The sequence below is a fragment of the Lathamus discolor genome, chromosome 7, assembly GCF_037157495.1.
Source record: "Lathamus discolor isolate bLatDis1 chromosome 7, bLatDis1.hap1, whole genome shotgun sequence".
Taxonomy (NCBI): Eukaryota; Metazoa; Chordata; class Aves; order Psittaciformes; family Psittacidae; genus Lathamus; species Lathamus discolor.
Window position 1 is genome coordinate 7,564,052 of NC_088890.1, and position 15,965 is coordinate 7,580,016.

Genomic DNA, 15,965 nt, shown 5'->3' on the forward strand with positions numbered 1-15,965 from the left:
AAACCAGTCAATTTGTAACCTACCTTCTTATATTAGTTAACATGGTTTTAACATGGTGGTATTTATTGAACTTAGTGTATTTTTGTTATCTTGCCAATAGTGTGCTATGGCATTTCATATGCGTGGTATTTTCTATAAATGTGGAAATACACCTGAAGAACATTTTTTATTCCCATATTGCATATAGGATAGCTGAAACATAAAAGCAGAAAGGTTCACTCAGAGTCCACAAAAAGGGTGTTGTGTAGCTAGCAGTAATCTGAAATCTGGAGATTTATGCTCCTACTTCAGTATTCATAACTGAATCAATAATCTCCTATTTGAGATATAAGGAAATCAAGATTTTGTTTAAATCTGCTAATAGAGGACCCTGTGCTAAATACCAGTGAATGTAAGTTACTGAAACCACAATATAAAGATTGGATTCTCTCGTTGTTTGGAATAAATTGCTTTCCAGATTATTTTTTTTTTAAATGTCATGAACTGACAAAGAGAAAGACACATTATTTTTCCTCAGTGCTGATTTCGCTTCTGACATTGTGCAGCATCTCAAATTCCCATTCTCTCTGCTGAGAAGCTTAGAGAACAGGGGAGAAAGAGACTGTGAGAAACTTTTTGATTGACTGGTTATTCATCGTAGTATGACTACAAGAGGTTTTGTCATGTTTCCCATGTATTATTAAATAGAAAATACTTCTTTTTTTTTTTTTTTTTAAATTGGATGGAATGTATTTTCCTGATAGCAAATGAAACTGTATCAATAAAACTAATTCAGCTACAGAAAAAAATACCTGGACTTAGGCAAATAAATGTTCTTTTCCCTTTATTTTCTTTATGTCCCTGTTACCTTATTCTGAGTCCTATTTAGAGTACTAGAAAGGATGAATAAAAATTTCATTTCACTGTATCCATGTCTAAGTGGTATATTTAGGGAAATGATCAAAAGAATGAAATAAGTATGCTATAAGAATCTATGATATTTGCATTGGAAAGCAGCCTCTCTGGAGCTGCTGTTACTGAAGCATACTGTTTTTAAAGGAGTACATACTGCTTTCCTCTACAAGGTACCTTAGCTCATTAACATTTTTTTCTATAACTGCATCATGGTAATTGTAAATCATTCTGTCAATATGCTCCTTGCATGGGTTATTAAGATTTGAGACATTTATCCCTAGGAGTGCACTTGTATAAAGGAATACTGTCCATTTCCATTCACGAAAGGACACAATCAAAAGTAAATGTGGACACACGCAGACTTGTTTGCCTTTTGGTGTTTGCGCTCTTCCCAGGGCAAATAGATGATCTGGGGTTTAATTCCATGGTCTTGATGCAATTAAGCTTCTCAAATTAGTCCGCTTCTGATTTCTGCTTTTAACTACCATAAGTACATGACCAAAACCAAATTTATATATTATGTACAAAAAAAAAAAAAAACCGTCAACAGCATGTAGTGTGTTAGAAAATAATTTTAGTTTTAATAAATACACCAAATAATTTTCAATATAAGCCAGGTCATGATTTGATGCAAAGAAATTATAAAATAAGAGGCAAGGAAAGATCCTTCACTTGTGAAATTAGTACAAGATTAATGAGTATGCCTGGTAAAGTGTAGTTCTAGAATTTCAAAGGACTGGTGGTCCACAGGAATGTGTTGATGTTATGATGTGCACCACAACATGAAACATGGCTGTGCAACATGTGTTAAAAAGATGCTTCAAACATATTTGATTTTATTAAATTAATAATAAACATTCACACAGCTTCCTGATTGTAACTAATTAACTGATACAGAGCCCAAGCACATTCTTACTAAAGCCAGGGAGACTTGTGCCATATATATATGCATGTGCATAGGAAATATGTAACAGAATCTGTGTTGCAAATAGCTTTGCTTCAGTTAAAAAAATTACCTTACCAGAAAGGCTTTACAGTTAAATATATATGAATATATAAATAGATATTAATAAAAGAACTGTACATAAAATAATTCTTGCTTGTATTTCACAGTTAATGTGAAATACTTTTGTTACCTTTTAAACAGCTGCTTCCTTGAGTCTTTTTAGTATATTCCAAATTTTTATATGTTCCCATAAGGTTGAGGTTCTTGAGGTTACGGATGACTGTGGTGCTAAATTTTAAATCTTCAATTTCTGAAAGCTGTGTGAAGTCAGCTGCCAGATTTGATTCATTGTTTCCATTTAATCTTTCCTTAATATTTCAGCTTTCTCAGCTTGTAGTTCAGACTTCTGAGAAAGGTTGGTTTGCAACTCCAGCAAGTTCTTCAACAGCTGCTGCTGGTTAGTCAGCATTTTATAGATGATTTTCATTGTACAATATGGCTGTAAAAATGCTCTATTGAATAATGTCATGTATATTTAACAAACATACAACTTTTGAGAGCAACATAAACTTTAAAATGCTTCCTAAAATAAAGGGCTTTCTAAATGTCTTTTCATCTGTTGTACCTAAAAAAGAGAACATCGTATTTTCTGAGGCTTCTTTTAGAAATTTCTAAGGTTGACAGCCACAACATGGTTTTGAGTCCTTCTTTGCTGGGTACTAGAACTGCTCTGTGTTGAGGTGAGAGTGCTTTCGTTTGCAGCTTCTATCATGGGGAAGGGTTTTATTTTATGAGAATATTGTGTGTGTGGTGCTTTTGCAATGAGCTGTGAAGGTAACTCTAAAATTACTCCAACAGAGCATTCCCCAGCCGTAGGATCAGAACTGACAACACCTTGGCCCTAGTCCTCAGCTGCACTGCAGGCTCTTTGCACGATGCCAGCAGTGCAAGGTGACTCTAAAGCCAGTTTAATTGGCCATGGAGGGATGTGCTCAACATAAGGCTACTCCCTGGAGACTCTGCAGTATGCAATTGGGTCTTCCTTATGGAACTGCCAAGCTGGCTAGTGCAGAAGCCTTTGGGAACATTGGCAGCCAGTGTAAATCCGATTAGACCCTGGACAGCTATAATTTATGTGAAAAGACTAGACCAATGAATGTGCAGCCAGCCCACTCCTCAGCCAGTGTTTGTGAAGAAATATTTACAGTGTAATTATGTGGTATCAGGATTGGTTCACATGTTTATTGCATATGAATTGTGTACTATGTTAAACTCATGATTGTTTCAGTTAACATTCTAGGAAAAATAATCAATGTATTTCTGGTTTGCTTGTTTGTTTGTTTTCCTGCATAATTATCATTGTGATAGAAATGTCCCAGTCTGTGAATTTAACTTTGAGGCTATTCATGCATAGGGTTATGTACAACCCAGTGTAGAAAGCTCCTTATTCCACTGGAAAGGGTTAATAACAGATGAAGAACAAGCGATGTGCAGTTATTTGCATGAAATTGTTAGGGGAGTTGCGGGAAGCATTTTAATTTTATAATTTTTCATAAATTATTCATTTTTAAAATAACATCACAAATTTGAGCACAGTTAAAGGGTGTCAGGCTTTACAGTGTATCACAGATTTTGCAATCACAATGGAAAATGTGTCCTTTATGTTTTCTTCAGCCATTTCATCACAGAGAAAGAGGAAAGGTATTCAAGTTTTTCTCCTCCTCCTCCCTAGAAAATTATGGCACTGAGTCAGGTGGGCAATTCAGAATAAAAAGAATAGCGTTTGTTTACATTTTTGTATCTATTTTTTGAGCTCTTTTTATATTTCAGAATAATTTTTTCTGGTAGTTCTGAGTGTATATTTTACAGACTGCTCACACTGCATTTATTGATGATTCAATACCATTTGTTCTTCTCTTAAAATGTAGTAATGATTTCATTCCCCCCCCCCCCCTCCCCCCCCCCCCCCGCCTCTTTTCTTCCCTTCCTCCATCTCTCAGATCCTGGAAATAACTGACTTGTTTCTCTACTAAACTTTGAAAAATATTCATTACCACAAAGGAACTATAGTTCAGAATCCCTTTTTGAGTCTTGATATTAGAAGTGTACAAAAATAATAGGGCTACATACACGTGGAAAAGACTATGTACATGCTTTGTGTCTCCTAGAATCTGGGTAGATGGAGTATCAGAACTGAATGGATTGTTAGCTTTGCCACTACTGTGTCAAAATGGTGACAGTGGAATTGTCCACACAGTTGAAGTGGTGATAGGATACAGAGCTTGCTGCTATTTCAGCTGAATTTACTTTGGCCTGAGTGGGACACTGGTGCACCAGAGTGTCATGTAATAATCATGTTGTTGGTATTGATCTACACTGTGGGAAACAGATCAAATCTTTTGGATTACCAAACCTTCTTCAGTATAGGCAAACTATGTTTGTTTTAGCAGAAAGAGAAAGCAATGAATAGGTGCAGAGGCAGACTTATCCTTGGACAGGTACACCCAGACAATGATTGAGGTGTGTTGGCAGATCAGTGTTAAAGCCTCTATGGCTATTTCCTTATGTTGGACCTATTGTCTCAAACATAACTTAAAATTTACATTGCTACCTCAAAAGCACTTCTAATTTATGTTTAAATACTTAAATTATGTTTATGTTAAAAAATTATTGAGAAAAAAAAATTGTTCTATATTGCATATTTATAAAAATAAAGCTATAACCTAGCCGCGATGTTTTATAATCATCAAGTAGTCAGCATTTTACATTCCTTCTCAATAAAGATAGAAGATACTCTTCCAACAAGAGATGCAAAGCCAGACATGAGGTAGAGATGCAGGTCATATTTAAAGAAGCAAGTTTATAAAGTGTGGGCTCAGAACACCCTATTTTATTTGCATAACGTTCTATCTAATGTTTAAGAGCAAAGTGATATAGGTCATTGCTTTGTCTTTTTATGAAGCAGCTATTGAAAACTCTCTTTCAGAACTCTATGTTTCAACTCTGTGTTTCTGACTATATTTTGAAATTTTGCAATTGGAATGATACAATATGAAATATTATTTCCGTTCTTAAATTCATGGCACTACATCCCTTTGGTATTTCTGCTGTTGCTGTAGTTTTTTTTAAAGTAGTCGTCCTGTATGTTTTGTCATACAAAGCATAACATAATACTGGAAATTTTGGTAATGTGTTAAACCAGATATTTTGTTGATTCCTAAATATTGAATATATGGCACATTTTGACATTTTATTTTGTTTTCAACTTCTGCCAAAAATAGTTGTATAGAGGATTCTATCATGTATTTGCCATGCGCCTTCCTTGATAGTCCAATTTAGAAAAAGTATTTTATCTCCTGGACATAAAATAAATTATGGTAGCAATGGTGCTTAGCATTATGAGAGGGTAAAAATCAGTTTCCAGTTAAAGTGTACCATTTAAACAGCTTGGCTAATGTTTTTCCTCTAATCTCAAATGCTAATTGTGACTTGAAATTGGAGCAAATAGACCAGCAAAACAATGTAATGTCACCTGAAAAATATGCCCCTGCAACATTTCACAGTGGGAGATGCAGGTATGCATGGCATGTGAAATTAAATGTATGTCACATACTGGCGTATCAGCTGTGTCATTTCACCCACGCTGTAGCATTGCATACTTTAGGTGACATGCTACAGTTGAAAAGCCAGCATATGACAAGCTCTTCATTTAACTGAGTGTGCCAGATGCTAGGAAATTCTGCAGTCTCCACTCATGTTTTGTATGATCAGTTTCCATGCCATTGTGCTATCTCAAATGTGGCTTTTGAAACCATTTAGGCAGAACAATGATTATCTATACTTTAAGTATGCATCTGGAATAAAAATGAACTCTCTCCCCCATCATCCTACCCCTACATCTGTAAATCATTTAAATCTAGCCATTTATTTCAGGACCCTACATTTGCCAGAAATCCCACATGATGTCCCAAGTGCCAGATTTTGTATTTGGATCTCTGATTTAGATGAATAATGTGTAAAAGTTCATGAGGTGTGAAACTGCATATAGATAGCTCCTCACTGGTTTATGCACATGAGGACATTAAGGTTTCTTCCAAGGTCAGTTCAATTTATGCTCACCAAATAATACTGGAAATGTCACTTGCCTTCAGACATAGCAAATGACTGAGCATTCTGTTAATATTAATTTATTATCCCAGCATGCTTGCTTTTACATGCCCCATATCAAAATACAAAGGATGTGACGACTCACACTTTCTCAGAGATGTCATGATTTAAAAATAAGGACTGCTAGCTACTGTGGCAGTCTTAATCTTCCACATGCATAAGTGCTATGAACTAGATTTGGTATTAAATTTGGTTCTAAGACTTGTTTAGAAAATAATCACAGTAGCTGAAGACATGCCTGTGCCTCCTTTTTTTTATAGTTGTTTCAAATGTACTCATCTGTTCTTTATTTGGACTCATCCCTCCTATTACTCTAAAGCATATTTATAACAATGTATTTTATTTTCCTGTTCAAAATAATTAGTTGACCATATGAATCAGCAAGTGATTTTTTTCCCTAAAAAACTATGTTGCAATTAATAGCACTGTCAGTCTTTGTTAACTGTGAATAGTTGATAACTGCAGGCTACTGCAAATGCCACATCGAAGATTTATTTTTGAAGCATGCAGGTATATGCTAAAGAACTTACTGAATGGATTCAGTTAAATTGGTTTGGATAAAAATGTTGGCTAACACAAAGTGGAAGTTGACCAAATGATGCAAAGAAAATGAAGTGGTCAGTGAATAACATGAGATAAATGAAACTATTGGAGGAGTCCAAGAAGAACCCATACCTTTTATTTAATTTTAATTTATAATACTTAATATTTCACTGGTTCAAATATATTCAGGAAACAGAAGCTTATTGAGATCTGAGAAATGTTGAGCCATTCAATGCAAAAGGCTCTCATTCAGTGCTTCTGCTTATGTAATTCTTTGTGTCATAACAGCTTCCACAATTAAATTTTCAATCCCTTGCTAGTGACTCATCAAAAAGGGGAAGGATTAACATGAATAATAAAGGTTTATGTCTACCTTATCCAATAATGTCCTTTTGTGGAAAAGGATAAGACATGTCTTTCTTTCCAGCAAAACTGTGTAGGGAAGGTTTTCTCTGTAACTAATCAGTTATGTGTGTCACTGAATACTACCAGAATTCTAAAGTTATACTTTCAATCTTTAGTCAGCATTCTTCTTTGTGACTGCTAGTATGTGGTGAAGGTAAATGTTGGTCTTTCCAATTTTTTTTCATGATCTCTGAGAAGCTGCTGATGAGAACAAATGCTTCTGAAATTTTGTTTATGAATTTCTGACTATATCATATTATGGAGAATAGGACTTGAGGATTAAATCAGTAGTTAGTATAGCATAAGAAATGACAAGATGAGGCATTGGTCATGTCTTGTCTAGAAGAGAAGCTGCTTCAAACTGTGCTATTGAAATTTCTACAAGCCTTTTCTTTCAAACCTATGCTAAAATGAGTAGCCATAGTTAGATACAATTTTGCAAAAATGTTTACTTTGAAGTCTAAATGCTATCCATGATGTGACAATGAGTACCGTTCAGTGTTTTGACTTTAGGGTAAGACAAAAAATACTAATTGGGGTGGATAGACAAATATTCTTGCTTTCTAGTGCTATTTGGATAGCCAGGGAATACTAAGTTGCATAAGTGCCTAATATTCATAAGGCAAAACTGGTTTGAAAGAACTTCAGGTTTGGCAACAGTTTTGAATAGGGTACATGTCAGACACACTTGAAGAGAAAGAGGAAGTTCTTCATATACCATATACCTGTTTTTTAGATTTACCTATATGTATAACATCTCCTTTTGTTGCAATTATTTGCTTTAGAACACTTGATCATGGATTGCTCTGTCTTTAGGTATGTTCTACCGATGGAATACTGATACTTAGCTTTCCTTAGGCACTATAAGGCTAAATTTATAAATATCTGGGGCTCTGTTAACTTCTTCATGTTGCAGATGATATATTACCGTGGTAGCTAAACACAAAGGAAACACAGGGCCAGTGAGCCACAGCAAAATAAATACAGGTTTGCAGAACTATGTGTGGCAAGAGCAAAAAACCTCTAGATGTGTAGAGCCCGAGCCAGATGATGGTAGAATATCATGTCACTAAGCTACATATTATGTATTCTTCAAAGAATTTTATAGGCAGGCATTCATCCTTATACTATCCCTGTTTTGTTTACTTAATAGTAAAAGATGTGTTATCAGAATTCCATAATTTCTGAATCATTAGTGCTTGAAAATGTAGGTAAGATGTAAGAAAATTAGGGATAGTTACATTCCTATTGCTTATAACAGAAAGGCAAGCAGCTTTATGTTCACTTAAATGCTTAGTACTCTTACACACTTGTTTGCTCTCTCCTTACTCTCCATATAGTATGGATGATTTAAGCTGAAGTACTGAAGAACTTTTCACTGGAACAACAGGAGATTCAGCATTTTTGTCCAACTGAATTTTTCAGTCCAGCCTAAGTAAAGGAGAAGATCTTACATTCATGATGGCACTGCCTCAAGGGAAGTGCACCTTCTTACTGCCTGCAGCCATTCTTTGTCACCTTCTACCAGCACCTTTTAGAATAAGATCCTAGTCTATTGATGATTCTTGAGAAAGGTACTTACATCATTGTCATGAAATATGTTGACTGAATTTAAAGCCACAGCCTATTGAATGTTTAGTCTGGATTATTTTGGTCATAAAGCTGCAATATGTTTTGTATAATTTTAAACCCTTGACATACAGAACTCTGTTAGTTTTATTAGTTTTTCAGTCTGATGTTAATGCCTTTTTTATAGATTATGGTGATAACATGTAATACACATATATAAATATTTCTCAATTTTTGAAAAAGCAAATTACTGAATTATATCTTATTTTATATTCCCAAGACACTGATTAATTTAAAATAAATTATAATAAATGCTGTGGAATACTTTCATGCATGGAGAATTCCATAGAAATTTCAAATATTAAGGAATCAAGACAGCTAATTCCTTCCATGTATACATAGTAATTGGAAAACATTTGTAGTCTTGTAGCTATTGACATGTTTACAGTTGTTGTAATATAAATAAATTACTGTAGTTGAATTAAAAATAATAGGGGAGGCTCAGCATTGGTTTGCACACCATTGCTGTTTTCTAAGTGTTTTCCTATAAACCTCTTCACTATGATGTTGATCAGGGGTCAGGTTAAAGTATGGCTCATCTTCAGCTTTTGATCGTCTTGGTAGTTTTAGTCAGGGTGCCACATCACTGACCATGAGCAGATGTGTTCATTCTGGAGGTTTTTTTTCCCCCATGGAAATACATTTGTATTTGTTACAAACAAAGATGCTGTATTTCTAGTCAGGTGATTAAAAATGTAAATATGTTGTTCCTTAAATTTTAAAATTGTTTTGTGGCCTTACTAAAGGGGAGAAGAATCAGCTAGAGCTTTAAGAAATATTTGCAGTTATAAGTTGAAATGTTGCTAACTGCACAAAGAAAGACTCTGCTTCCAGCTTACAAGAGGGATTTTTAATGCCAACATTAATTAAAGTCTGTGAATCACACTATAAGATTAAGGACCATGAGGTTCCAATAAGAAGGAAAATTTTTATAATACTAGAATGATTTAAAATCTTTGTTCAGTATTCAATTGATAAGTAAAACATATGTTGCAAAATAAGTACAAATGTTGTCCCTTGAAAATTGCATAAAGAAATGTCTTCAAATTCTGGCAGAAGTAAAATGCATTTATTTGGATGACAAAATATGTAAATGATGAATTTGTTTGAGAAATGATACCTGGAATCATGTATTAAAGTTGCTGTTGCTGATGGTTTAATCATTATGTGGTGCTAAACACAGGGCTTGTAAAACTATCAGAATTTTTTGCAAAAAAAGAATTAATGATTGCTTCACTCGCTTGGCCATCTGAATAGAATTTCAGATACATATTTTCTGTTGCAGTTATATAGGATGTAAACTTTTTCTGGTTTGCCTATTTAACTCCATCAAATTTTACAAGCATGAGCTTTGCATGTTTAATGAAGAACAGCTCAAAAGACTAGGAACAAAACATTTTTGTAGAAATAACATGCACTTCAGATATGTGAGTGCAGAAACCACTGCTTAGCCGCAAATGGTTTCTGTCAGTTTCAGCTTTCAGGATGTTCCTGAAGGAATCTGGATTAACCTAATGAAAATGTTCATTAACCATCTCATTGTAATTTTGGAAATTTCAATGCTGAATAATACACTAGGCTTTATTATCAAGCTTCATGACTGAGACTTTTTATTTAATAGAGTATGTTTTCCACATATAGTTTTGTTTGCATTCACTTTCCTGTATGTCAGCTGTTTTTTTAGTCTAGAATTTGAAAAAAGAAGATAAAATATCAGTAAAATTCTGAGCATCATTATATCATCCAAAATATCAGACAATTACATGTTCCCTATATTTTCTAGTGACCTTTGTAGTGAGCATGTCTAAGGAGATGTTCATTATATATTGCCATGAATTCCAAGTAATTACAATTAATTCCATTTTAACCCAGACTTGAAAATATATATAATCCTTCATCTGGATTTTATGGTAGGATGAGGCATTGCATGTCACTTTTAAAGCAAATTTGACATTCAAGAACAATGAATCATAAAGGAGTAAGTACATATATAATATGCTTTATATGCTGCATTAGTCTTGGATGAAACTATCTGGATGGAAAATCTTTTGAAATACAAAATATTTGCAGTAATATCAAAGAATTTGCAAAGATTTTTCTTAAACAGGATTTTTTCTTCTATCCCACATTGCAAACCCAGAGCAAATGTAATATATAGTGGAAGAACTGATGATGAAGGGGGTTTTCTGTTTCATTCAAGTTATTGACAGCTTTTATTACAGCTTTATATCACTACATGAGTGTGCAGCCCTTTTTTTTTTCTCTCTTCTTGCTCCTGTTTCAGCTTTTAAGCTATTTTCCTTCATAGAGTGTATGATTCCACTGGAGAGTTCTTTACAAAGGAAGTAGGGTTGCCATCAGAGATGGCAACAGAATTTCTCTAAATGCTTCTGACCAAAATATAAAGAATATTTGGTATAAAATAGTTTATTTTGGAAAGAGCTCTGTTAGATATTCAGCTGTTCTCCAGTCCAAATATATTCTTACTTTACTTGCTGTAAGGCAGGTGTCTTTTGGTGTTCCCTGCTTCAGAGCATCTTGAGGTAATGCAGAGTGGTGTAAGCTGTTTTCTTTTAATGACCTGTGCTCTGCATGGATTTGACACAGCTTTCTGACAGCAAAAAACATGAGGCATGACATGAGGCCCATGGGAAGTTCCTTTTGGGCCACTGTCAGTGCTTGTATGTTCAGTAATGTTTTCAGTCTGTGCCAGGGAGTTACCACACTTTCTTTGCAAATACTCAGATTTGGTACTTTAATTTTGGTGAGCTGGTAGATACAAAGAATGAAGTTATATTAACTTCTCATACATAGTTTTTGCATGATGACAATATGCCATATATAGATTGCCAGACACATAGCATTACTAGTACAGCAGGCCTAGATTTAATTTGTATGATCCTAACTGTAGTAAAATAATGTATTTCAACATAATAATATATCAGCATATAGTCCATCTTATGCTAAGCCTACTGTGTTCATAGCAATGTACATGCAGAAAACAGAATTGTTGGCTTTCTGTGCAACTTCATTTTGGGATTTATTATGTTAATAGCATCTGCTGCGGAAGTTGTGCTATGTCAATATTCTTATCATTCTGTATTCTGAAAGACTTACATTTGAGCTACAGTGACATGAGCATGATTCAATGATTCAGTGAAGTAGATACGCATGATTCTGGGAAGACAGAACACATTCTTTATTACGTGGTTTTCTTTTGCTTTGGTGCTACACATTTTTTTTTATCTCTTATCATAATATAGGTTTTCAAAAGTACTAAAGATATGTTTCAAAGCATATGGAAAAATGGATAACATATCCATGTGATCGATGCTAGAAGAGAAGCCAAAATCGTATTATCTGCATTACATGTTTACTTTTGGTTGAATATATGTCCTTAGGATATTGAAAGTATACATATAGGATATTGAAAATATATGTAGTATATATCTATGTATACTTTCAAATTTTTCTAGCCATTTTATTGGTTGACAAGATTGTTGAGTGGGTTTTTAACTGAAATTTATGTACATGGGTGACCAGGTGTTTAAATCCAGATGCTCTGTAAGTGCCCCTTTACTGAATATTTATGATTTTATAATGAATATGTGAATATATGAATACATAATCAGACATAAACTGAGCTAAATGGAATAAATGTCAGTTTGAGTTTACACAGAAGTAGACCTGGACAGGAATTATCTCATAAACCACCGTTCTGTTGGAACATTCTATATTGTTACGTCTCAATGTTTAATGAAAACTTTTGCTGTAATCTGTTTTCCTCTGATGGGTCAGGTTTGTCACAGAGGTGGAGACTAAGCAGATTTAAGAATTTTCCTCATCTGTATGTTCCCACTGTTTCCCTTGCATCAGCACTCATGATCTTGTGGCCACAGGGGTAGTAGTTGTAGCAATGGCAAGTTGATCTCACATGTCATGGGGCAATTTAATATCTAATGTCTGAACCACATAAGGAGACAGAATCATGTGGTTGTCAATAGTCGTGAGGACTGGACTCGCCCTTTTGCATGTGATATGCTTAATCTAATACTGAAATAGTAGTTTAGACTCCATAATTTACTGCTTTAATATTACTGTTATTGTATGAGCAGTTAAAAGGTTAATCTTTGTTGTGTTTCCATATTTAAGTGACAGAACATTAAGCACAGTAATGCTACAATAGTTCGTATCCATCTTTTTGCATCTAGACTCTCTTCTGGATTTTTTAATGCCAAGATTTTGGAATAATAAAAAAAAAGACAGAAAATTCTTTCTGAATTTTATATTAGTTTAATGGCTCTTGAAAGAAAGCTTTGAGAGTTTGGTGTGGGTTCTATGAGTATTTATAGAGTGATTGTCCTGGGTTCAGCAGTAGCATTTTTTCTCCTTCTTAGTATCTGGTGCAGCGCTGTGTTTTTGACTTTCTGCCTGGGAACAGTGTTGATAACACTGATGCTTTTAGTTACTGCTCAGATGTTTAGACTGACCAAGGCCTTTGTGAGTCTCATGCTCTGCCAGGGAGGAGAGGAAGCCGGGAGGAAACAGACAGGACACCTGACCCAAACTGACCAAAGAAGTATTCCATACCGTAGCACGTCATGCCCGGGATGTAACTGAGAGTTACCCGGAAGGGCTAGGGCACTGTGGGGTTGGACGAGATATCGGTTGGTGCTCCGTTGAGCTGGGGGGGGTGAGTTACCGGTTGGCGGGTGGTGAGGTGTCGTATTCTCTTCCCTTGTTATTTCCTTTATCAATATTATTATTGGTGGTAGCAGTAGTGATTTGTGTTACACCTTAGTTACTAAACTGTTCTTATCTCAACCCGTGGGAGTTGTATTCTTTTTGATTCTCCTCTCCGTCCCTCCGGGAGTAGGGGGAGGGAGGAAGGGGCGGGAGTGAGTGAACGAGCTGCGTGGCTGGGTTTAAACCACGACAGTGATGTCCATTAGTAAGATGATAACTCACAATCAAGGAACCTCCTGGATTGCTTGTGCCGAGCCGTAATGAGTTGTAATTGTGATACATCTTATTCATCTAAGATTTTGACACAGTCTTACATAATATTTATTTAGCACATAAGGGACTTAGGTAACACCCCCTCCCACAGGGCAAACAGTTGATAAAGCAATCTAAAATTATTTCTGAAGGCTATACCTAATGCAAGTCCTGCCACAGTCCTTCCTTTGTCAGAAGCTTCAGCAATTCAAAAGGATGCTTGGATGACACCCAGCTCACCAGGATTATTCATTATGAATAAGATATCATACTCTGTTTCAAAATAATTTCCTTCTAAATTTTTTTTCATGTAAACTATTTCTGTTGTCACAAGTACTCCAGGTGTTTGCAAATGATGGTGGGAATAGTGCAAAGCTGGCCTCACAAACTCAGGCTCAGATTCACACATACCAGTTTCTGAAACCATTAACACAAAAGGAAGTGCTATACAGTCTTCAATCCCTTGATATAATTAGTTTGACTTGATTTGCTTTTACACCTTTAAATCCATTCTGGGATGACATAATTACTAACTGGTGGTTGTGGGCACAAAATTATACCATTACAAAGAAATTTGAGAAGAAAATGCAGAGCACACTTTACATCACTGAGGTTTTGCTCTTAACATTTGGATAATACATAAACTCTCGTGTCAAAGAATGTCAGACAACTTTTTGGCTGAAAAATCTGGGATGGCTGATTGACGGGCCTTAACTAATGTTTATGTGATTTATGAATATTATTTGTTGATAATGTGCATACAGTTATTATTAGAGATCTTATTTTCCAGTTATTTTAAAATAATCTCATGCTGTTTATTCACTTCAGAAAGCATTTAGACATTATTTGAATTAATGAGCTGAGAATTTTATCTGCTCTGAAAATGATTATCATGTATCACAAGTATAAGATGAACATAAAGAACAAAAAAGGAAAAGGTCACTCATCTCTCCCTCTCCTGACTCACCATTCCTTTTCTCATGCAGTCAGCCTGTTTTTCCCTAATGCATAAAATGCCACATCTACAAATGTTCACCAATGTATATCAGGTTACTTCACGACAAAAGAATTCAGCTTAGATAATCTGAATATCTTAGGGGAGTGCATTATTTGAAAAGTAATTATTTCTAATCAAAAAAGCTTGCCACAAAAGATGATCAGGGGACTGGAGCCCTTCCCATGTGAAGATAGGCTGAGAAAGTTGGGGCTGTTCAGCCTGGAGAAGAGAAGGCTGCGTGGAGACCTCATAGCAGCCTTCCAGTATCTGAAGGGGGATTATAAGGATGATGGGGAGGGACTCTTCATTAGGGACTGTAGTGATAGGACAAGGGGTAACGGTTTAAAACTTTAACAGGGGAAGTTCGCCAATGACACCAACCTGTGTGGTCCAGTTGATATGCTGGAGGGAAGGGATGCCATCCAGAGGGACCTTGACACGCTTGTGAGGTGGGCTGATGCCAACCTTATGAAGTTTAACAATGCCAAGTGCAAGGTCCTACATCTGGGTAAGAGCAATCCCAGGCACAGCTACAGATTGGGCAAAGAAGAGATTCAGAGCAGCCCTGAGGAGAAGGACTTGGGGGTGTTGGTCAATGAGAAAATGAACATGAGATGGCAGTGTGTGCTCGCAGGCCAGAAAGCCAACTGTATCCTGGGCTGCATCAAAAGGAGCGTGACCAGCAGGTTGAAGGAGGTGATCCTGCCCCTCTACTCTGCTCTCGTGAGACCTCACTTGCAGTATTGTGTGCAGTTCTGATGTCCTCAACATAAAAAGGACATGGAACTGTTGGAACAAGTCCAGAGGAGGGCCACGAGGATGATCAGGGGACTGGAGCACCTCCCGTATGAAGATAGGCTGAGGAAGTTGGGGCTGTTCAGCATGGAGAAGAAAAGGCTGCGTGGAGACCTCATAGCAGCCTTCCAGTACCTGAAGGGAGATTATAAGGATGCTGAGAAATGGACTCTTCATTAGGGACTGTAGTGATAGGACAAGGGGTAATGGGTTAAAACTTAAACAGGGGAAGTTTAGATTGGATGCAAGGAAGTTCTTTACTGTAAGGGTGGTGAGGCACTGGAATGGGTTGCCCAGGGAAGTTAGGAATGCTCCATCCCTGGCAGTGTTCAAGGGCAGGTTGGACAGAGCCTTGGGTGGCACGGTTTAGTGTGAGGTGTCCCTGCCCATGGAGGTGGGTTGGAACTTGATGATCTTAAGGCCCTTTCCAACTCTAACTGTTCTATGACTCTATGATTCTATATACAGCAGGTCAATTTCCCTACAGAGGAAGAAGCACAGCGAACCTCTTGTCTAATTCTGAGATTAGTATTTTCATCGTGTTTGTTTGTACTAGCTTTTATGTTCAGCCAAAAATAAGACACTTGTCTT